General features: G+C 46.2%; 1 protein-coding gene across 2 annotated transcripts in view; it reads left to right on the forward strand.

Moving 5' to 3' along the window:
* Positions 1-250: 250 nt before the first annotated feature.
* SNX10 (sorting nexin 10) overlaps positions 251-24,191 on the forward strand; it is a 49,247-nt gene continuing 25,306 nt past the window's right edge. The window contains exons 1-3 of one of the 2 annotated variants that reach the window (XM_080975116.1): positions 251-405; positions 3,915-4,018; positions 16,179-16,227. The gene's annotated coding sequence lies outside the window, so the exon portion shown is untranslated. The remainder of the gene's footprint in view (positions 406-3,914; positions 4,019-16,178; positions 16,228-24,191) is intronic. The other variant, XM_080975117.1, reaches the window with a different exon arrangement.

Here is a 24,191-nt window from a genome sequence, read left to right on the forward strand (position 1 = left end):
TAAAGTATTTCCCCACTGAATTGATCTTCCCAAGCCTTCGGCGCCTCCTTATCAAACTTGCGGGACCCAGACAGGCTGCAATCCTGATTCCCTTTCATTTCCCCGCCACCCCCGCCTTCCTTCTGGTCTTTCTGATCAAGCCAGGCGCTCTCCCAGCCTCCTTCCATTGTTATCCCTCCCGCCTCCCCCCCCCGGCTCCTCGGCGTAATCGTATCACGTGACGCCGCCCTCCGCGGCTCCTCCTCCTCTCGCTGGCGATCACGTGTCTGCGAGCTCTTCGCTCCTGCCCCGAAGCCGCCTCGGCTGCTGCTTCTTATTCATTCGTCGGCGCGTCTTAGCGACGGCAGCGCAGAGTTTCGGGCTACTGCTGCCGCCGGCGGTCTCATTGCGGGAAACGGCGCCCAGGTAAGTCCCCCGAGAAGCAGCCCCACCAGGCAGGGCAAAAGCGCCTCGGTTTGCCTCGCGGTTTCGGTTTCTACGGGAACGAGGAAACCCAGCAGGGTGGGCTTTGGCCGCTGATGCTGCGCGGGATGAACGTCGGAACCGGGTCTTTCCCCGATTGCTGGTCCTGGAGGTGGTCTCTCCCCCGCCGTCACCCCCCCCCCCAGGGGGTTGAGGCATCGATCTCTCCCCGACCCGCTTCAGACCGCTAGCGATGCCTCCTTGGAAGGCAGCGGCAGGAATCATACAATTGGAAGGGACCTCTGAAAGTCATCTAGTCCAACCCCTCGCAGGAATCGTTTGCCCATCGTAGGGCTCAAACCCACATCCTCCGGTCCTGAGTGCAGTTAGGGCAGGAGGCTTTAAGAAGAGCCCCGGGGGATCTTTTTTTAAAGAGATCTGGTGGCTTTCCGGCAAGGGTGCCTTTGTTTTAAGCGCGTTGCTGGTGCCCAGGGTGAAAAAGTGAATACAGAATACTACTACTAGTAGTAAATAATAATAATAGTTGTAGTAGTAGTAGTAAATAGTAGTAGTAGTAGTAGTAGTAAATAGTAGTAGTAGCTCTGTCGGTAGAGCATGAGAATCTTAATCTCAGGGTCATGGGTTTCAGCCCCATGTTGGGTGAGGGGTTTGGACTAGATGATCCTGGCAACCCTTTCCAACTCTTATGATTCTATGAACAACAACAACAACGCTGCCTTTGCTCGTCCTGCTGGGACGTCACTGTGATTCACCTCTGGAGATTAAAGCTCTTTAGCAAAGAGGAAAATGCATGAGGTCAGTTTGTGGGTCACCTCATAGGCGTGCCCAGCCCGGCATTTGTCACAGCTGACGGGGTGACGCTGGAAGTGATAGGAAGATTGTGCCTGCTTTTAGGTTTGGATGTGTTCCAGGTCATTTCCACAGGCACACTAGTCTCCTTAGGTAAGGGGTGGGGATTGGGATTTGATGGCTCTCAAAGGTTGCTGGAAGACAATATCCTTACTGCCCATTGGCCCTACTGGCTGGGGGTTGATGGACTTTGGGAGTCCAGCAACTTATATGGGGGCTACAGGTTCTCCATCGCGACTTTAGGAACTTAAGAAGCTGCCTTATAACTAAATCATGCCATTGATCCACCTTGCTCTGTGCTATCTCTTTTGGCCAGCAGGGACACCCCAGAGTTTCATAGAGGGGTCTTTCCCAGTTTTTTCTGGAAGATGCAGTCACAATTTCTAATGGATACCAAAATTTTAAAAATGATCGACATTACAAAATACAACCAGTCTCGAGTAAATTGGGAGCCAAACCACATCCAGACATTAATATTTGTGTTTTCATTTTGCATTTTTATGTTGTGAACCGCCCTTAGAACTTTGGATGTAGGGTGGTATATAAAGGTAAAAATAAAGAAGAATAAAAACAAATGAGATACCTATAGAAAGCAATCACATTTCTAATCAGTATTATGCTTAAAAAACACAAATAAATGCTGTTTCAAAATAGAATAAAAATGGGCTGTCTGGAATAAGGAAAAGTGGGACGCCAAACAGTATTCAAATATTTAATATGCATATACAGTGGTACCTCGCAAGACGAATGCCTCGCAAGACGAAAAACGCGCAAGACGAAAGAGTTTTCCGTTTTTTGAGTCGTTCCGCAAGACGAATTTCCCTATGGGCTTGCTTCTCAAGACGAAATGTCTTGCGAGTTCTTGCGAGTTTGTTTCCTTTTTCTTAAAGCCGCTAAGCCGCTAATAGCCGTGCTTCGCAAGACGAAAAAACCGCAAGACAAAGAGACTCGCGGAACGGATTAATTTCGTCTTGCGAGGTACCACTGTAGACTGAAAGGGAGGTGGAACAGCCTCTTCCTGAAAGTTTAGGTAGGTGATGAGTGGAAATCAGATTTAGGATTAGGATTCTATGCTTCTTGGATCTTGCTTTTAAATTTCGGCGTCAACATTATATTGGCTTCCTAGAGAACTTCTGCCCTGGGGCAGCTCTAGAAATCAAGTGGGTAAATAAATATGGGGAAAGCAAATTGTCAGAGAAGGATCTGAAATATTTTCCTTGAAGCTTGCATTTGTTTTATTCTGGATTGCTTTATCTGATGTTTTAATGTGTTGCAAACTGCTTTGAAATATTTTCTTTTAAAAATATAAAGTGTTATGAAAATGGAAATAACAATAACAATAATAATAATAATAATAATAATAATACATTTCACTGCAAAAAAAGTTGCCTAGACATTCCGTTGTAGCCCACACAATAAGTTTTCTGCTTTTGACAGCAATTGCAATGTACTGTGTTAGATGCTGTACGACCATTAATTGTACAGTGGTTACATACGCTTCAGGTTACATACGCTTCAGGTTACAGACTCCGCTAACCCAGAAATAGTACCTTGGGTTAAGAACTTTGCTTCAGGATGAGAACATAAATCGTGCTCTGGCGGCGTGGCAGCAGCAGGAGGCCCCATTAGCTAAAGTGGTGCTTCAGGTTAAGAACAGTTTCAGGTTAAGAACGCACCTCTGGAACGAATTAAGTACTTAATCCGAGGTACCACTGTATTTTTGTTGCTTCTTTTATTTCTTATAGATTGTATTTATTGTATGCTGTAGAATCCAAGCTGTAATACAACGAAGCACAATATAAGGAATAATAGAAGCAAAAATCAGACTGATCTAGTAAATTAGATCAGTAGTTGGGATCCTTTTGAGGGTCTCCCTTGAGAGAGGTTGTGGACTCTCCTTCCTTGGAGGTTTTTAAGCAGAGGTTGGATGGCCATCTGCCATGGATGCTTTAGTTGAGATTCCTGCAGTACAGAGGGTTGGGCTAGATGACCCTTGGGGTCCCTTCCAACTCTACAAGTCTGTGACTCTATAATTCTATTTGATGAGCCAACATGACAGTGATGAGGGACTGAGGATTGGAGTGATCATTCTGTGATACTATGGCAGTGGACAAAGCTGCATTGTAACTTTTGAATAAATGTGTTTTAATTAAAACAAATAAATCGGTACAGCTGTTTATGGCAATGGGTGTGCCATGTCTGATCTTCAACCACACATCCACAAGCACATTGTAGACCACCTGGATGTATCAGTGGTTTGTGGACCATAATTTTGAGAACTGCTGCCCTGCATCTATTTGCTGTAGCATTGACAGTTTGCACTGGGCTTAGGTGACTTCCGCATACTGGTCAAACACAGCCGGGCAGCTAGCAATAAACTGAACCGAAGCTCCCTATGTGGACCTGTGGGATTGTTCAAAGGTTAAAGGTTAAGCAAAACAACTTTGGCATCTTGTGCAATTGGGCATTGTATAATACGACTGAGAATTTAGCAACAATGAGCGCTCCTAGCACAGGCAGCGAACTGGAGCTTACCTGGCGAGTATTTTCCATCAGTGGAAACTATAGTGCGTTTGAAATAGCTGCAATTTAGATGGCCTCGCTTACCAGCAACTAATGCGCTTATATTGCATCTCTTGTAGTTTTCAACAAACATTTGAAGTTTTGACTGATCCGCTTTGGGTCGTTGCCTGCTAAATCCTATCAACAAGTTTGTGTGTACAAAACAAGCTCCCATTAACCCTGGGTAAGTACTCAATGATGCCTTGAGATTCATATTCCTTTTTGAGATTACTGTGTTGATACATATGGTGTACTGTAATATGCATTGCTGCCACAGCAAGTAATGAAAGTTGTGGGCATTTACAGAAAGGGAACTGATTGTGTCAGGAGCCCTAGATCAAAGAATAGGCCAGGGATGGGGAACTGGTGGCCATTCAGATGTTGCTACAGTTCCTGTTCTCCATGGCCAGTGGCCATGCTGGAAGAGGCTGATGGGAGTTGTAGTCCAGCAAGGGCTGGATCGCTTGGTTGGTTGCAGCGTGGTGCTGATAGTGCCAAGGTTGCAGGTTTGATCCCCCTAAGGGACAGCTGCATATTCCTGTATTGCAGGTGATTCTCAAGGTCCCTTAAACTCTATGATTCTATGAAAACATCTGGAAAGGAAAACATCTGGAAGGTCACAGGTTTCCCACCCCTGGAGTAGTGGTGATGCTATCAGCAGGAAGCAGACTGAGGAGGCTGTTTGTTTTAGCTGTTCTTCAAAAATTCCTTAGCTGTTCCCAGCCAACATTTCAGGAAATCAGTTGATGGGTGTTGTAGGAGAAAAGTCAGGTGCCAAGCACCCCAGATCTGTGATTCTACTCTCATGGTCTGCTATTCTGTGGAGGCAACTGGTCTGTCCTCATTCGCAAGCAAATAAGTCAAAGGAATGTGTCTTCTTGCCTCTTGCTCAATTTTGTACCCATTGACACTAGGTAAGAGGATTTGTTCTAACTAGATAATGCTTATGGCTGTGCCTTTTCTGATTCTGGGACATTTGCTTGTCCAAGTCAAATAAATGAACAGGAGTGGCACTTAGAATATAGTAAACAATACTTTTTTTTGTTGGCATCTGTCTGTAACAAAAATAAAAGCTATGGACGGTGGCTGTATAGGCAGCCTAAGATAAATACTTTTGCAGTCAAGAGTTAATAATCCATGGAATAAAATTTAATTTATTTAGGTTGGCCTAATTGGAAGTAATAAAGAATGAACACCCATCTGGGTCAACCTATCAATGGCCTGTTCATATCAGATGTAACACCAAACTGTGGTTTGGCATTACATCAAGGGTAGGGAACCTTTGGCCCTGCAGGTTTTGTTGAACTACAACTCCCATCATCCCTGACCATTCACCATGCCTGCTGGGGATGATGGGAGTTGTAGTTCAACAACATCTGGCGGTTTCTAAGGTTCTCCACCCCTGTGTTACAATGCACAAGCAGAGTCCCTGGGAGCCTCAGGTGCACATGTTCCCTCATCCTCCTCCCTTCACATGCTGCGATTTCTAAACTGACTTCTGGTTTGTTGGCAAGCCGGAGTTTGTTGTTGCGTTCAAAGGCGGCAAGTTCTGGTTTGCTGTAGTCATTGTTTACATTGTTTACCAGGATCCCAGACAACAGTTTGACACTGGTTTGAGAGGCTGATTGAAGAGCAAATTATGGTTTGGGTATACCAGAGTTTGCCACGTGTTGCTGCAACAGCAAACCATGGTTTTCCAAGGAGCTATCTCTGTGTTTTCCTTTATTTTAAGCATGCGTACGATTGGTACCTTTGCCCATGGTCCAGGCAGGAATGTTGCACCATTCTGCTTGTGCATGAGAAAGAGAGATGGGGAACCTGTGGCCACCCAGCCATTGTCTTGTAGTATTCTTCCATTCCCCCCTACTATATTGCTCCTTTAGCAAGCCGTTGCTTCTCCTTTTTTACCTTTCGTGATGGATTTCACCAATTCTCATGGCTTCTTCATTGCATGCCGCCTCTGGCAGGCCCACACTTACCTAAATAATTGTTTGGCATTAGTCAGAAGCATGGAAAATCTGAAGTAGCCCTGAGCACAGTGGAGTAATTATGGACAGAGAGATGACGCAGTCTCAGGCGAAGAGGTATTTCTCCTGGCTTTACAGTGCCCTAAGTGGCTGTTGCTTCCTCTTTCCCTTGGGAGTCGGTTCACAGGAATTTCTTTGCAAGTGGCTCTGCAGTTGGAAGCCTTGCATTTGTCTTCTACAGTGTGCAGTGAGTGCAGTTGCTAGAAGGCAGGAGTGGCCAAGGAAGACCTAGGACTCATGTTAGGGTCTCAGTTATGATGCTAATTTAGGAGGCCTTAATGAACGCACCAGGGACGCGGGTGGCGCTGTGGGTTAAACCACAGAGCCTAGGACTTGCCGATCAGAAGGTCGGCGGTTCGAATCCCCATGAGTTCCCGTTGCTCGGTCCCTGCTCCTGCCAACCTAGCAGTTTGAAAGCACGTCAAAGTGCAAGTAGATAAATAGGTACCGCTCCAGCGGGAAGGTAAACGGTGTTTCCATGCGCTGCTCTGGTTCGCCAGAAGTGGCTTAGTCATGCTGGCCACATGACCCAGAAGCTGTACGCCGGCTCCCTTGGCCAATAAAGCGAGATGAGTGCCGCAGCCCCAGAGTCGGCCACGACTGGACCTAATGGTTAGGGGTCCCTTTACCTTTAATGAATGGACCAGTCCTACCCCTGACTTCTCCCAATTTTCAGCAAATCATACCTCTCCCCTGCACCCTTTTGAAAACAGTAGCTCAGACGGACCATTGCAAAAGGGGCAGATTCCCTCTGATCCTTTCCTGTCCAAACACTAAACATGTGGGTTAAACATCTGATAAGCAGCCTCAGTAAACAAGTCAGGGAAAGCCTGGAGACCGGGTTGCCTTCTTTGGCTAGACTTGTAGCCTGCCCAAGAGAGACATTGGGGGGCGGACCAGGTGAGCTGACTGGGAGCAACCCTTACATAGAGGTTGGAGGGCAAATCATGGCCTTGGCTTATAACCTTATATAGCCGTTGTTAGGAAGCCATTATAAAAGGTTGTTGGCATCGGTCTGTCTCAAGAGACCAGGGGTTAGCAAACTTTTTCAGCAGGGGTCTGGTACACTGTCCCTCAGACCTTGTGGGGGGCCAGGCTATATTTTGAAAAAAAATATGAACGAATTCCTATGCCCCACAAATAACCCAGAGATGCATTTTAAAGAAAAGGACACTTTCTATTCATGTAAAAACATGCTGATTCCTGGACCGTCCGCGGACCAGATTTAGAAGGCAATTGGGCTGGATCCGGCCCCCAGGCCTTAGTTTGCCTACCCATGCTGTAGAGTGCGCTTCTGGGAGTGAAGTCACACTGTTGCATTAGTAGCACAGAAGCACTGGGGCGCAAGGCTGGGCTGTGTGTCTGGAGGTCCGGGGCTGCCCTGACAAGACCCCTAGTCTTGGCCTCACTGAGCGATACGTTTGACACCAGCTTGGCTTCATGAGTTTTTGGAAGGAGGTGTACAAGACATCATCCAGCCGTCTTAGGGACTCCCCTCCAGATTTGAGAAGGGTTTACTCCTTAGCCTTTCCTTCTCCTGAAGATATCTCACAAGGCAGTGGAGGTTTAAGGTCAGATTTTCCCCCCTTCTAGATCAGGGATGTCCAACTTCCAAGAGACTGCGATCTACTCCCACTAAAAAAAACCTGGCGGTGATCTACCCATTGGATTGACCAAGGTTGTTGAGCTTTTGGGGGCAGCATTGGTCAGAGTTGTTCAGCATTTTGGGGGGGAGGAAGACCCAAAGTTGTTGAGTTTTATCGGGGGGGGGGGGAATCGATCAGGATCACGCAATCGACCAGGGATGAGGGACACCCTGCGATCGACCAGTAGATAGCGATTGACCTGTTGGACATCCCTGCTCTAGGTGGGCTAGCTTCCCATGATGGTCTTCGTCTACCCCTCACTTCCCTCTACAGGACATGCAGGAAACCCCTTAAACTGAGTATTTTTTATTTTATTTTATTTTATAAAATTTATTTATATTAATTTATTATTTTATAAAATAACTACTTTCCCCCCCTTTATTAATGCATGAGCTAAAGCTAGGCTTCCCCAACCTCTAGAAATTTTGTACTCCAACTCCCATCAGCCCCAGCCAACATGGCCAGTAGTCAAGGTTGATGGGATTGGTAGTCCATCAACATCTGGCAGGCACTAGGTTGCTGAAGGCTGGGTTTAGGCAAATGGAATGTGTTGATTATTATCAATGACTTGTGCTTCAATGGGGCGCGGATTAATGAGAGCTATTTTTAGCTTCCACCTCTGCTGTTGGCAAAGGGTGAGGCCTTGAACGAAGAACTGTTTTTGGCCTCAGGCTTCACATCTATGCATCTATGCAGAGATGAAGATGTCCAAGTGTCACAGGGTTGTTTGTAAAGGAGGGATGGCCTTCCAGACGTTGAACGTTTATACCTGCGCCACTCCCCCGCCCCCCGATTCTTTTGGACTCCATCTTAAATCAGCTCCAGGCAGCACTTTTGATTGCCAGGGATCAGGCCGGGAATTATGGGAGTTGTAGTCCAGCTTGTTGTAAGGGGAAACACAGGCCAGTCTGTCTGACACTTCCCAAACGGAAAGTGCTGTGGCAAGTCATGAGAACCAGTAGCTGCGGTTGTGGAGTTCCTTTGCTTTTATGTGGTGGATTGTGAATTGGTTCTGAAGAGCCACTTTGTGTGCTAAAAAACCACCCTGATCCTTGAAATAGTCTGCTCATAGGAGGGCTGGAATGTGTAGAGTCGACGTGGAGATAAACCCCCTCCCAAGATAGTTCATTTCATAGATGTGGAACCACCAGAGCCGGCCCGCCCATGAGGCGTGGTGGACGACCTGCCTCAAGCACTGGAAGTGAAAGAGGCAGTGCTCCAGCCACTCCACTGCTTCCGCCACTGAGAGGGAGGTGTTCTGGCACATGGCATTGCTGCTCATCTGGAGTGCCCTGGCGGAAGAGTATGTGTGTGTTTGGTGGGATGGGGTGGTGGGCAATTCCTGTTTTGCCTCGGGTGGCAAAATAGGACGGGCCACCCCTGGGAGCCACTATCCTCTTTCCACGTCTCCTCTTTCCACAGCGTCTCCTCTTTCCACAGAAAGACATTAGGAAGAGCTTTCCGATGGTTAAGAGCTGTTCAGACTTGCCTTGGAAGGTGGCAGGCTGTCCTCCATTGGATATTTTTAAATACAGTTTGAATGTTAGGGATTCTCCCCCCTGCATTGGGGGGAGATGACCCGTTGGGTCCCTTCCTGCTCTACAGTTCTAGGATTCTATTTATCTACTGTTTTGTACAACCTCCCTGCTCTTACGTAAAACTGTTCACCTGAGTAGACCTCTTCTTCAAGGAGCTCAAGGTGATGTCCCCCCCCCCCCCCGCTCTCAGTTTTGTCTTCACAAGAACTCTGTGAGGTGGGTTTTATCCAAGAAGTTCAGGATGGTATATACATCTACCCTCCTCATTTAATTCCCACAACAGCCCTAAGAGGTAGGCTAGGCTGAGGCAATGGGTGGCCCAAGGGCACTCAGTGGGCTTCCTGGCTGAGTGGAGATTTGAACCCTGGCCTCCTAGGCTCTAGTCAAACACTCTAACCGTTAATCCACCTGCTCAAAAACCTAGATCCTGCTCCAGTCAGGCAGGTATCAGACATCAATATAAACTTAATTTCAGTCCAAATGCCAAAATATGTTATCTCTTAATGTTTTGCTTTATCCCAGCTTGCTAGATGTTCAACAGAGATTAAGGTGAGGCAAAACAACTAAAGTGTGAGTCAGCGGCAGTGACCTCTGCGTATTAAAATATTTTCTGTCTCTACCATTTGATTTTTGTGGAAGAAAATTAATTTCTCCCATATTCTCATACTCCATTTACAAAGAAGAAAAACAAGACACAGGGATTGAATCTCATGTTAGGCATACACAGAGATGACTTGTTGAAATGAGAGGATATGAGTAACTTATGTTTATTAATTCCAGTGGGACTACTCTTGAGTAAAACTTAGTTGGCTCCAATGCATTTCATTATGTAAGAAAGAATCCTATTTACTAAAAGTCTGACTAAGTTTCCGGAAAAGAAAAACATTGTGACACTATTCCAGTGAATATCCTGGTTCTCTTTTCCAGCTTCTTTTGCCTCCGGGTTAAACTCAGTAGTCAGTCATTTTGCATATGCACAACAACAACGATTAACTCCTGGGTAACTACTAAAGGAATCTAAAGGAATGTGTGAGTGCTAATTGCCCGTGTGTCAGGTGGATGCATGATAATGAATCAGATCATCTTTTTAGTATCTTTGGGCGGAGATAGTGTGTTGAGAAATGGAAGTGGCCCTCATCCAAAAAAATTATTTTGCCAGGGGTTCCAAAAACAACATCCTGGAATGTTGTAAGAGTTGTTTGTCTTCGAAGGATTTTCACAAAACCTTTTAGCCCTTGCCGGACCGGTGTGGCGTGGGATGTATTTTCTGTTCCAACTTTTAGCAAGCGGGAGGTTCAAGCTGTACATGTGCTCAGGAAATGCATAAAGAGAATTGCGCTGGCATGTTTAGAAACAAGTGGAACACACCCCACCAATGTAAATAAATAAGTTATTATAATGACAATTAACTCCTTCTAATTATTCATTAAACAATTTACAGTGGTACCTCGGGTTACATATGCTTCAGGTTACATACGCTTCAAGTTACAGACTCCTCTAACCCAGAAATAGTACCTCGGGTTAAGAACTTTGCTTCAGGATGAGAACAGAAATTGTGCTCTGGCGGCGTGGCGGCTGTGGGAGGCCCCATTAGCTAAAGTGGTGCTTCAGGTTAAGAACAGTTTCAGGTTAAGAACGGACCTCCGGAACGAATTAAGTATGTAACCAGAGGTACCACTGTATTGCATTTCTACTCCTTTCCTTCAAGAAGACAGGCATTGCCCTTCCACTAGATCTTCTTGGCAGTGGTCCCGATGGGTAGGTTTGACTGAGAGATAGTGACTTTCGTAGTGTGGTTTGTGACTGTGTGGGAATTTGAACCTGGGTTTCTCTGCAGTCCTTGCCCACCATTCTCTAACCACTAAGGATTACCCTTGAGGGGGTACTGAAAAATTGGAGAAGGTGGGCATTTATTGCAAAAGAAAATGTTCTTTTGGAGAAACAACAGGAACCTACAGTCGTACCTCAGCTCCCGGATGCCTTGGGAATTTAACGTTCCGGCTCCCAAACAATCGAAAACCGGAAGTGAGTGTTCGGTTTTTGAATGTTTTTTTAGAAGCCGAACATCTGGCGTGGCTTCCGCTATTTTTTCCAGCGTGCTTGTGCAGTCAGAAACCAATCGGAAGCCGCACCTTGGTTTCTGAACATTCTGGAATGGATTCCGTTCGACTTCCGTGGTACGATTGTATTTTGCTTCACATTCAGAGATGTAAGGATTATCACATTTCCAACATTATATAATCTATTAATATTAAAATTGTAATAATAATAATAATAATAATAATATAGTAATACTGGGACACGGGTGGCGCTGTGGGTTAAACCACAGAGCCTAGGACTTGCCGATCAGAAGGTCGGCGGTTCGAATCCCCGCGACGGGGTGAGCTCCCGTTACTCGGTCCCAGCTCCTGCCAACCTAGCAGTTCGAAAGCACGTCAAAGTGCAAGTAGATAAATAGGTACCGCTGCGGAAATAAATAGGTACCCAGAAGCTGTACGCCGGCTCCTTTACCTTTACCTAATGATAATACTGGTATTAATTCTAATGCTGAAACACATCTTACCTTTATAAGGTAAAGGGACCCTTGACCGTTAGGTCCAGTTGTGGCCGACTCTGGGGTTGCAGCGCTCATCTCACTTTACTGGCCGAGGGAGCCGGTGTACAGCTTCTGGGTCATGTGGCCAGCATGACTAAGCCGCTTCTGGCAAACCAGAGCAGCACACGGAAACGCCATTTACCTTCCCGCTGGAGCGGTACCTATTTATCTACTTGTACTTTGACATGCTTTCAGACTGCTAGGTTGGCAGGAGCAGGGATTGAGCAACGGGAGCTCACCCTGTCACGGGGATTCAAACCGCCAACCTTCTGATCGGCAAGTCCTAGGCTCTGTGATTTAACCCACAGCGCCACCCGCGTCTCTCTTACCTTTATAGGTAACCACTAATTATGTCTGAGGCCACATCTGCACCAATACATTTAAAGCACTACTGTACTGGTTTGACAGTCCTGCCTTCCCCAAAGAATCCCAAACCGGAGTGGTGTAGTGGTTAAATTTTTGACTAAGACCTGGGAGGCCAGGGTTCAAATCCCCGCTCTGCCATGAAGCTATCTGCAGTTGCTAAACTTGGAAGGATAGGAATCGTGTGCTAGCCTCCACCCTCCATTGAAATGCAAAAGAGAGCGGCCTAACCCCTAAGTTCATTGAGCTATGGTTCATTGAGCTAAATTCAATGAGCTATGGAACGATCTCTCAATCTCCCTACATCCTTATGTAATCAGGGCAACTTACTGCAAGTCTTTAACCAGCAATACCAAGAGCCCTGTGCTTGTCTGTCATCACCCTTACCCCCAAGAACCAAACGTACCCATTGACTGACGCTTTCCGCTTTAAACTGTTTACCGTACTGAATTTTACATTGTTGTTACCTGCCCTGGGTCCTGATGTTAAAAGGGCTAGTAATGAATTCAGTAAATTATACCGATGACGATATTGTTCCTCTGGCATCTCTTTGTTCCATTGTAAAACTGTGTACAGCAGATTATCCTTCTTCTTGTTTCCAGTCACTATAACTTCTTCTGAACCCGTGAAGTGAGCGTGTTTTGAGGAGAAGTCTTGCTAGCACTCTCAGTGCCCCATAAGAACTGTCTCAAAACTCTCAGAAGGCCATTGAAGAAAAGTCCTGCTATCAAGGCTGTTTATTTATTTAGTACATTTACATTCCACCTTTTCTTCCAAGAACCTGTACATGGTTTTCTTCTCTCCCTCCCCCTTTTTTAAAAAAATCCTCACAACGATCTTATGGGGTAGGTTAGGCTGAGAGGCAGGGACTGTCGGCATGCAGAGGGCCGGGAGGCCAGGTGGCTAGTCCCAACTGGGCCGTCTCCCTCCAGTCTTCCCGCTTCGAAGACCATCGGCATCTGTTCCGATGTAAACCAGCGACCCAGACTTCAAAGCCAGGCACAATATCAGCAGAGCGAACTGCACATACAGAATAGGCGTGAGGTTTGCGAAAGCACACTACAACTACAGATTTATTAATCATAAATCAGGACAAAGAAACATGTCTCTCTCTCTCTCTCTCTCGTCTTCTGAGAGAGAACAGGAAAAGCAAAAGCTATACACACAACGGAAGTTCCCAGCAAGCTGTGCTGGAATGTAAACAGACATGTGACGCGCAACAGTTCCACACGTCTGCTCCTTAGGGTGGAATAGAAATGTTAACAGGGACTGTCCCAAGATCACACAGCAAGCTGCATGGCTGAGTGGGGATTCAAACCCTGGTCTCCCGGGCCATAATCCAACCATCCAGAGATGGAAACTAACCGGGTGCCAGTCACGTTTCACGACAGGCCCAAGCAGCCTTTTGCAAGGAGTTGGAGATGTCTGGTCGCCACATTTTGGCCACTAGCATCTCCATCTGGCTAGCTGGTGCAGCTGCCAGGCAGCTGGCTTGTGGGGCAGCATGGCACCAAACGAAACACACCTTTTGGTTCTGTGCAAGCCAACCGATTTGCACAGGAGCTCGGCCCCCAAAGACAGCTGCACAGATCAGCTGGTCTGTGGGGCACCTAGGCATTCTGTTGTGGTGACTGAAGCCGAGGTTTAAGTTGCCATTTGGCTCCCAGCTTTTAAACCTCAGTTTCTAACACTCTAACCATCAGACCACACACTGTCTCTCGCATCTTGTTTTTCAGCATAGCCAACCAGATGCCTCTGAGAAGCCTAGGAGAGCCAGTGTGGTGTAGTGGTTAAGAGCAATAGACTCGTAATCTGGGGAACCGGGTTCGCGTCTCCACTCCTCCACATGCAGCTGCTGGGTGACCTTGGGCTAGTCACACTTCTTTGAAGTCTCTCAGCCCCACTCACCTCACAGAGTGTTTGTTGTGGGGGAAGAAGGGAAAGGAGAATGTTAGCCGCTTTGAGACTCCTAAGGGTAGTGATAAAGCGGGATATCAAATCCAAACTCTATAGGCAGGATATTTCTGCCGAGCAGATCCCTTTTACTGCGGGCTAAGAATGTCCAATACCCATTTCCTAGATCTGCATACTTTTTGAGAGCCGACCTGCAGGGCAGCTTTGTGCCTTGGCTTTGCTCCTGGAAAACCCTGACTTAATGCCTACACACCAGACTCTTATAGCAGAGCTTTCCAAAATGTATGTTGGCTGCATTGTGCAGGTGTGTCGCAAGAACACTCCCCATGCACCTCCCAGGGCTGGAAAGGGGTTAGTTTAACCCAGGCATAGGCAAACCCAGCCCTCCAAGATGTTTTGGGACTACAACTCCCATGATCCCTAGCTAACAGGACCAATGGTCAGAGATGATGGGAACTGTAGTCCCAAAACATCTGGAAGGCTGAGTTTGCCTATGCCTAGTTTAACCTGTGGTTTGCTAGTAAAACTGAATTACCGTGTCACAAAATGGTGCATGTCTAAAAAGTGCGTCACCAACATGAAAAGTTTGGAAAGCTCTGTCTTACAGGAATATAAATGTCTGCTGCCTTCATCTCCCCTACTTGTGCTGGACCCCTGAAGAGGCGCCAAACAACAGAATCAACAGCCTTCTCATTTGTTGCTCTTAGCCATTTCTCGGCGCAACACCCGTGACTTTATTTTAAGCCTCTGTTTTCCTATGCTGTTCTTTCGACTTCATTAACTCCTGCACCCAGCTGCAAATGGGCAAGAGTGTGCTTGATCCCTTCAGAGCTTGTTACTAAGTACACATGCATTAAGCCAGCATTTGCAAAGAGCACAACAGAAGACTCATGCAGAAAAGCTTTCTGCCCTGCCCAAATTGCCATGTAGCTTGAAAAACAGCTGATCAGTATTTAAAGTGGCCTATTCCCAGCCTCATCTGATGTTGAAAGGAAGCCCCATTATGTGGTTTTCCCTAAGAAAGTTGCAAAACTGTGAAAAGTTTCTTCTTTTGATGATTGCTTCAGGCTTTGTCTGGGCGCACGCTGAGCTTCCTGATTCTCAACTTTGGGCAATGGGATAAGAATACTGAGGAAGGAAATGCATTGTCTCGTATTTTCTTAAAGATTGTGAGTTATTTTGGAATTGCCAAAATGTTGCATAAGTTTCTTCCACCATTAAATAATAAAACAGTCAATTGGTTGCCACATCTCAGCGTGCAGAGTCCTGTTTCATTTTCATTTTTTGCAGCAGAAAGTGTCACTATCAGCACACCCTTGGAAATTCCTTCCTGATCCTGGAGGATTTTGGGGGGGGGGGGAACATGCTAACTCTAGGCTGCCCAAGGTTGTGTCGATCAGTTATATGTAAGCAGTGCGGGGTTTTGCACCATGTAAACTCGCTTTTTAAATGACCTTCCTTAAACTGAGTAAATTCAGTTCATTATTATGAATGAGGGAAGTGGCTTCTTGGAAATGTTCTCATCGGTGGTCAAGGGAGAAACAGCCACCTAAAAGATGCTTTTTAACAGCACGGCTTTAGCAGGAGCATGGAATGAAATTTGAGAAGTAGTTTGGCTCTAGAAATCCTATAAAGTGGTAGAGTTGCTCTCTCTCTTCCTCCCCTGAACCTCATAGTGCCTGTGACCTCCCATAAGGAGTAGATCCTGCCACAGTTCAAGGAACAAGTTTTTTTCTCAGCAGTGCACCTTACCTTATGTCAGAGAACCATAGTTAACTTCCACAAGCAGAACACGACAGAAGAGGCTGTAGAAAGGTACAGGGAAGGCTTAATTAAGCACACCTCTTGAAGACCCTTGCAAGTCTAATGCAATTTTAGGCTGCATTAATAAGACCATCAGGAAGCTCTTCCAGTGCTTGACCCAAATCTACCCTTCTATTAGACCTGACCCTGTCCTCTGGGGCACAAGGGAACAAGTCTGTGCCCTCTTCTGTGTGTCAACCATGCAGCTATTTGAAGAATGCCGTCATGTTCCTCCTTCAACCTTTCCTTCTCCAGGCTAAAGATACTCAGTTCTTTCCATTGTTGCTCATAAGAATTGCTTTCCGTTGCCCTGCTTGTTGTTGTTGCCTTCCTCTGAACCCCTTTCAATTTGGACAAAAGTATCACATTCAATACAGCTCAGTAGTAGTGGTAGTTTTTGTTGTTGTTAATCCATTTTCAGTGTTAATTACTTAGGCTTGCCACTTTTATTTTTTAGAAAGACTTCACATGCAGTTTGCAAGATGACGCCAAAGCATGAAAAACAGGTAAGTGCCTCAATTTGTGTGTGTGTTGCTTTCTTAGTTTGGAAGGGGGTGTTTTCCTAGAAATATGGAACTTTGTTTTATACTACTAAAAGCAGAAATGTTCTACAAAAATGCTTCTGCGTTGATCAGCCACTATTCAGCGAACAGCTTTCACCTTGGGTGTGACTATATCACCAACCAGCACTGAGTAAACAGGGCAGCTTATATCTGGGGTAGCATCTTAGGAGACGAAGTAGGTTGTGTAATTGCTGGAATGAAGAGATGGCAGAAATAGTCCCCCTGGCTTGTATGTTGTAATGCGGCGCATGGGGGAAGTCCCAAGTATCTGGCTCTTTTGCAAGCAGGGGTCACAACAAAAGACAATTCTGCTGACATAGGCTGTTCCTCAGTGCTTGGAAGCAAGTTTGGGAGACCTTTGACCTTTCAGATGCTGCTGAACTACAGCTCTCATCATCCCTGGGCATTGGCCATGGTCGCTGAGGTTGATGGAAGTTGTAGTTCAGGACAGCCAAACGTTCCCCACCTCTGGCTTATAAGAGCCATGTGTACAGACTGGCTCCTAGACAGGAGTTGACGCCTGCTACGCTCCTCCTTGGTCCTTTTAGCTCAGCGTGACATGGCAGCTAAGCCAAGGTTAGACTCAGAATGTCGTCCAGCCTAAGGATTGTGGTTAAGGAGGGGAGACCTTAACTGCGATCCCAGATTCTTGGATCTCGTACTAAGCCAACCTTTGGCTCAGCTGCTATGCTGTGTTGAGCTAAAAGGACCAGTGATGGGAGCGAGCCAGCAGTAAATTACACCAAGTTGGAGTTAACCATTAGCAAAAACAGGATCTGCACAGGAGGGTTAGGCCTAATGAGCACAGCAACTCATCTCCAGCAGGACTTGCCCCCGAAGCAGTTGTGGAGACTGAAGGTGCCTGACTTCCCACAGCTGCTTAATTCCCCTCCTCTTCAGGGTTTTCCCCACCCAAGCAATCTGAGATTGCGCCTCTGTGAAGCTAGCATCTCAGCTCTTTTCATGCCTCTCCTGGTTCTGTGAGACGAGGGGGGCTTGTTGCAGCAGGAGGGAGAGACACATGTGCCTCTTCCCCAGACAGCCTCTTCTCTGCCTCTTGGCTTCCCTCCTTTCCTCCTTCTCATTCTGGACTTCTCTCTGCCGCAGACTTCCGCCCACTCAGTAAACCCTGCTACCTCTTCAGCTTCCGACACCACCTCCTCCCAGTCTGCTCCCGCTTCTCCCTCTGACCACTCATTGCTGTCCCACCACCATTCCCCGAGCTCTGAGCCTTCGCCAGCTGGTTTCTCTGCATCCAACCAGTCCGTGACAACCAGGGAGGAGCAAATGGGCTGCAAACTCCTCCCCCAGGACCTAGCTCATTCACACTGAGCCATGGTTTAGTGTGAGACAGTAGTTGTGTTCACACTAAACCATGGTTTGGCGTGAACACAACTACTGTCTCACAGCCTAATGCATCTCAAAGGATTGTGAAGATAAAAGAGGGGGGGCATCCATATCGCATCAAACTCCTTAGGGGAAATATTGTCAATGAATGCATCTCATGGTTCTGCACAATCACGGCATGTGCACCCTCTGGCTTATCCTGAGTCAGGTCATTCATTCATGTAGATCAGCGCTGTTTCCATTGATTGACAGAGGGTCTGTAGTCCCTAGAATGAGGTCATTCTCAGCTTGACGTCTTAACATCCTGCTAACTGGAGACTTGGGGGGCTGAGTGTGTGTTCTTCCACTGATCGGCGGCCCTCCTAATTGTCACCAACATTGCTCTCACATGGGCTTTAACGAAGAGGAAATCGGGAGCTTCGTTTCTCTCGTCAAAACAATTTTGTGTGTGCAAATAAGCCCACAAGGAGGGAGTCCCAAGTTGCCCTTGTTAAATGTTTGGGGCCAGGCAACAGCCAACAGCCTTTAAAATGCAGAACCCCTGTTACATTATTGCTGATGGATCTTCCCATTAAAAAGGCATTGGAATCGAGGCACAGTGGCATTAAGACGAATTTGTAGTTCATTCATGCAAGCAGCAAATGTAGAAATAATACGTATATATATGGGCCTGGTGTTGTTGTTTTTTTAATGAGCCCAAACCAAACGGACATTTAGGTTCAATGAGACAGAACCAAAATCACATGCTGCTAATGGCAAATAATGTGGTTATAATTGTATACGGAGCGACACCTTGATGTTTCTGAGCATCTTTAGGGCTAATGTTAGGGACATAGCAATGCCAGTTTATTGTGAGCTGTTGATTCAGTGAATGAAAGTTAGAATGAAAAACTGCTGTCTGTCTTTTAAAGTGGGTGGGGATCTTGGGCCCCAGGTCCTCTCCAAGCCACACTTTGAGACCTGCTCGTAACCACAGCTCCTTTCTAGCCAGTATACCTGTAGGAGTGTCTCCACCCCCATCGTTCAGCCTGGACACTGAAGTCCAGCTCTGAGGGCCTTCTGGCGGTTCCCTCACTGTGAGAAGTGAGGTTACAGGGAACCAGGCAGAGGGCCTTCTCAGTGGTGGCGCCTGCCCTGTGGAGCTCCCTCCCACCAGATGTCAAGGAAATAAACAACTATCTGTCTTTTAGAAGACATATGAAGGCAGCCCTGTTTAGGGAAGTTTTAAATGTTTGGTATTTTATTGCATTTTAAATTTTTTGTTGGAAGCCGCCCAGAGTGGCTGAGGAAACGCAGCCAGAAGGGCTGGGTATAAATAATAAATTATTATTATTGCCACACCCCTCCCTCCCAGCCTTTCCGCCCTCTGAGTGTTTTTGCTTGATTGAAATGTCTCCTTGAACTCATGCTTCTTGCTTGTCTGGCAGGAAGATAAGAGAGAGTCATAGGACCTCATAAGAGAGAGTCGTAAAAACAAACCTACCAAGGTGAAATTTACATTTTCTGCACCCACCCTTGCTTCTGGCTCTGGCCCCCAGAATGTCCTCAAGGCAACACAGTCCCCAGGCTGCAAAAGATTACTGTATTTTGAGGGAAGCAGGAATTTTTAACTTTCGCTTTTCATTTAAGGTCCTGCTCATTACTGGCAAGCTTGTGAGGAAATAATTGACATGGAATCCACAAACGGAGTTGCTCTTTGTACAGCAGGTGTAGTTTGGGGAAGTTAGCAGATTTGAAAATTGCCTGAGAGATGGGTTGCCACTTCTCCAATCCGTTTCAGTGGCCTGCTGCTTACGGTAGTAGCTGGCCAGTCCACTTCCCCTCTGCTCTACTGTTCTCACACCGCATCCTCCAATATATTGACCTCCAATTGGTGACATGCTAGGCTTTCCACACACCCCGCTCCTTGCCCACTTTTTTTGTAGAGAAACACCCCTTGGCTTGATTGGGAATTGGGCTCGGTAAACAGGAAGACAAGAAAAAGTAAATAGTTTGGATTGCTCCAGATTGTGCCTCCAGCGATCTTAGGAGTGCGCTGAAGTCTGCACATTTTCTCTTTTTAAAAAATATATTTTTATTAAAGATTTCTTAGTTTACAAAAATACGTGCATTGTCTTTTTTTCAAGTTGTGTTTTCTACAGATCAGTTTCGTTTGTAGTGAGACATTAGTGTTGCATGCAGTATTAGGTTAGGAAGAAAAGAGGGGGAGGGTGGGGAATGGGAGTGGGATCAGGTGGTTACGCTTCTATTCTTCTGCTTAGTGTATGTGTGGGGTTTTGTGTAAGCATCACTTGTATGCGTTCTCTTACTACTGTATTCACTTGTTATATTTCCTTGGTGGTGAGAGAGGTTGGGGGTGGCCAAGGGTGTGGTTGGTTGTCTTTGGTTGGCTGTAGTGAGATTTGTTTTTGTGTGTGAGTGGGGGTGTGTGTGTATTTTTGGATCAGGTTAGCCATATTGATTCGCATGCTATCGACAGATTCTTTGTTGTCTTGTTGGGCTATGTATGTGATAAAGGGGAACCATACTGGAGTGAAGGCGTCGTCTTCTATTTGTCCCCATGTCAGTTTCAGTTTACAGTCGTACCTTGGTTCTCAAACGCCTTGTGACTTGAATGTTTTGGCTCCCAAACGCCACAAACCCGGAAGTGAGTGTTCCGGTTTGCGAATTTTCTTTGGAACCCGAATGTCCGGCGCGGCTTCCATGGCTTCCGAGTGAGTGCATGAAGCTCCTGCAGCCAATCGGAAGCTGTGCTTTGGTTTTCGAATGTTTTCGGAAGTCAAACAGACTTCCAGAATGGATTCCGTTCAAGAACCAAGGTACAGTGGTACCTTGGGTTACATACGCTTCAGGTTACATATGCTTCAGGTTACAGACTCCACTAACCCAGAAATAGTACCTCGGGTTAAGAACTTTGCTTCAGGATGAGAACAGAAATCATGCTGCGGGGGCAGCAGGAGGCCCCATTAGGTAAAGTGGTGCTTCAGGTTAAGAACAGTTTCAGGTTAAGAACGGACCTCTGGAACGAATTAAGTACTTAAACCGAGGTACCACTGTACAGCTGTACAGCTGTATTGGTTAATTTTTCCAATAAGGCTGTTTCCCATACTATTTGATACTATTCGTCCATGCTTAACTCCTGACAGGTCTCTCCAGTGTCTGACTATGATGCTTCTGGCTGCTGAGAGTAGGTGGGTTATGAGCTCTTTATAATGTGAGTGGGCATTATTATCTTGGAAGATGTTTAGTAGGGCCCATTCTGGGGTGACTTCTAATACTTGCTTAGTTATCTTGCATATTTCTTGTATGACTGATGTCCAGAAGAGTTGGATTTCAGGACATTCCCACCACATGTGGAGGTATGTGCCTGTGGAGGTGCATCCTCTCCTGGAGTCTGCACATTTTCTAACTGGCTGCCAATCATCCAAAATCTGACTAAGAGTTTTCCGGTTTCTGGAGCCTGCCTTGTGCTGTCCCTTCTGCTGACCTGGCCACCACTCTGTTCTGTCCCTGATGTGTCTCCCTACTATGGCAGTACTGCAGCAGGTGGCAGGGAAATGGAATTTTCCCAGGGCTCCTGATGTCTATCAGGGCCTGGGGAAATTATATTTTTCAGGGTATCAAAAGCTAGGCTTCTTGGTGTGGCCTCAGTTGGCAGAGAATAACTTCTCCTGGCTACCCAAAAGTTTCATATCTGAGTCGTTTTGAACTTGGGTCTGCTCAATTCATGTGCATAACTGCCCATTATTATATCTCTTCAGCTGCTAGGGGAAGATAAGGAGGCAGCTAGTTCTGTTTTTCCCCATTGCTAATTGTTTCTCAGATTACTCAGTAGTTTGTAGCTCCATGAATCTGCAAAACACAAGTCTATGTATCATCTGTTGTTTCCTTCTTTCTTCCAGTTCTTATAATGCTTACTCACTGCAAATTTAATATTCTTCCTGGTATTATTTTTCTGGTGTGTGTGTGTATATATATATATATATATATCCATAGAATACTGATTTTAACATTCTAGTCCAGTGTTTCCCAAACTTTGGCCTCCAGCTGTTTTTGGACTACAGTGCCCATCATCCCTGACCACTGGTCCTGCTAGCTACGGATGTAGTCCAAAAACAGCTGAGGACTCAGGTTTGCAAAACACTGTTCTAGATTGTCACTTAGCTGTTATTGCTGCTTATAGTCATAGATCAGCACTGAGGAACCTGTGTGGCCCTCCAGATATTGTCGGACTACAACTCCCATCATCCCTGGCTAGGACTGTTAGGAGAAGGAGAGCCATTCTCCCCCCTGCCCCACACCTCTGCATCTCTGCCATAGATGCATAATCATGTAGAGAGCTCCTCAGCGAAAGTGTGTGTTGCTCTGAGTGCTTGTTCTAGAACATGGGTTTTCTCGAAGCACAGAATGGCAACCATCTTTCTCTCCATCCCTTCATGGATTTCACAGCCTTGCTAAAATCATTGTAGCAATAGTGGGAATAGTGTGCTAACCTCTATTTCCTTAGAAGACTGGGGAAGCAAGGCTGGAGGGGAATTCCTCTTGAGTAACAAAGAATTTAAAATACCACCTCACTTCTGCCCCCTCTCCCGATTTGGGTACTGCTGACTGCCACCATTCAGTTCATTTGCAAAACCTCATTTTTATATTAGGTACTGTAATTTATGGCAAATGAAATAATCAACCAAGGTAATGCAAATATATTCTCTATTCATTTTATGAAAACATTCTAGCTGGCTTTTCTATGCCAAGTGTACTTAAGGTTTAGAGAACCAGTTTGATGTAGCTGTTAGTGCTGGTCTAGGACCTGGGAGTGCAGGGTTCAAATCCTTCTCAGCCATGAAGTGAGCCAGCCATTATCTCTCAGCTGAACCTACCTCTCAGGGTTATTGTGAGGAGAAAATGAGGAGGGTGAAGAGCCATGTACACCATCTTGAGCTGACTGGAGTAAAGGTGGGATATAAATGTAATACTAACACTCCCTGTGGCACCGGTCCTGAAAGACCTACATTGGCTCCCAGTACGTTTCCGAGCACAATTCAAAGTGTTGGTGCTGACCTTTAAAGCCCTAAATGGCCTCGGCCCAGTATACCTGAAGGAGCGTCTCTGCCCCCATCGTTCAGCCCGGACACTGAGGTCCAGCTCTAAGGGCCTTCTGGCGGTTTCCTCACTGCGAGAAGTGAGGTTACAGGGAACCAGGGGTAGTGGCGCCTGCCCTGTGGAATGCTCTCCCATCAGATGTCAAGGAAATAAACAACTGTCAGACTTTTAGAAGACACCCGAAGGCAGCCCTGTTTATGGAAGTTTTTAATGTTTGATGTTGTCACTTTTCTATTATTAATAGAAGTTGGGAGTCGCCTAGAGTGGCTGGGGATACCCAGCCAGATGGGCGGGGTATAAATAAATAAATAAATAAATCATAGTGTGTCTGGCTGTTAACGAGAAGGTTGGTGGGTCAAGTCCATCCAGGGACGGCTATGGGTAGGATTCCTGCATTGCGCACGGGGTTGGACTAGATGACCCTTGAGGTCCCTTTCAACTCTTCAAGTCTATGATTCTAGGAACATCTTAGAAATCATTTCCTTTGTGCTTAAATTGGGCTCTGGAAAGCAACTGGAGCCAACAAGATTCCGCAAGAAAAAACTCTAAAATGACCAGTTTGGTAGTCCCAGTAAAGATATTGCGTAGCTGTTTAATACCCCTCTTAAACCATTGCCAAAGATTTTTAGCAAACAGGCAACGTGTTAATTGGTTTACCAGTGCCAGGATGTCTGTGTCACCAAGAAGGTTTTGGTGAATCTCCACTGTTAAGTACATAATTATCTGCATTGTCTGCATTTCATTTCCCTCTGACCTCACTTTTTTTTGCACAATATTTTCCCCTCCCCAAATCATGTCTATACCTATAACTCAGGATGTACCTATAACTCAGGATAACATTCCATCCATCTGAATAAAAAAATTCCTTCCTGCCATAGTTATTTCGACTATGGCAGACCAACACGGCTACCCATCTGTAACTGATTCCATCCATCTGATGAAGTGGAACACATGCACAATCAGGTGGTTAGACTCTGTTGTTGTTGTTGTTTAGTCGTTTAGTCGTTTCCGACTCTTCGTGACCCCATGGACCAGAGCACACCAGGCACTCCTGTTTTCCACTGCCTCCCGCAGTTTGGTCAAACTCATGCTGGTAGCTGCGAGAACACTGTCCAACCACCTCGTCCTCTGTCGTCCCCTTCTCCTTGTGCCCTCCATCTTTCCCAGCATCAGGGTCTTTTCCAGGGAGTCTTCTCTTCTCATGAGGTGGCCAAAGTATTGGAGCCTCAGCTTCAGGATCTGTCCTTCCAGTGAGCACTCAGGGCTGATTTCCTTCAGAAACGATAGGCTTGATCTTCTTGCAGTCCATGGGACTAGGTGCCTCAAAAGCTATTTCTTTGGGTTTTATTGCTGCCCAGACTCACTTGGCTGCTCTTCTGGAAATCTCTTTCATGTATCTGGTGAAAGGAGGTTGTTGCTTTGGTTAATCTCTTGAGAAGCCACAACAATCCTTTGCTGCT

This window comes from Podarcis pityusensis, assembly GCF_964106645.2.
Source record: "Podarcis pityusensis genome assembly, chromosome: 12".
In the NCBI taxonomy this organism is placed as follows: Eukaryota; Metazoa; Chordata; class Lepidosauria; order Squamata; family Lacertidae; genus Podarcis; species Podarcis pityusensis.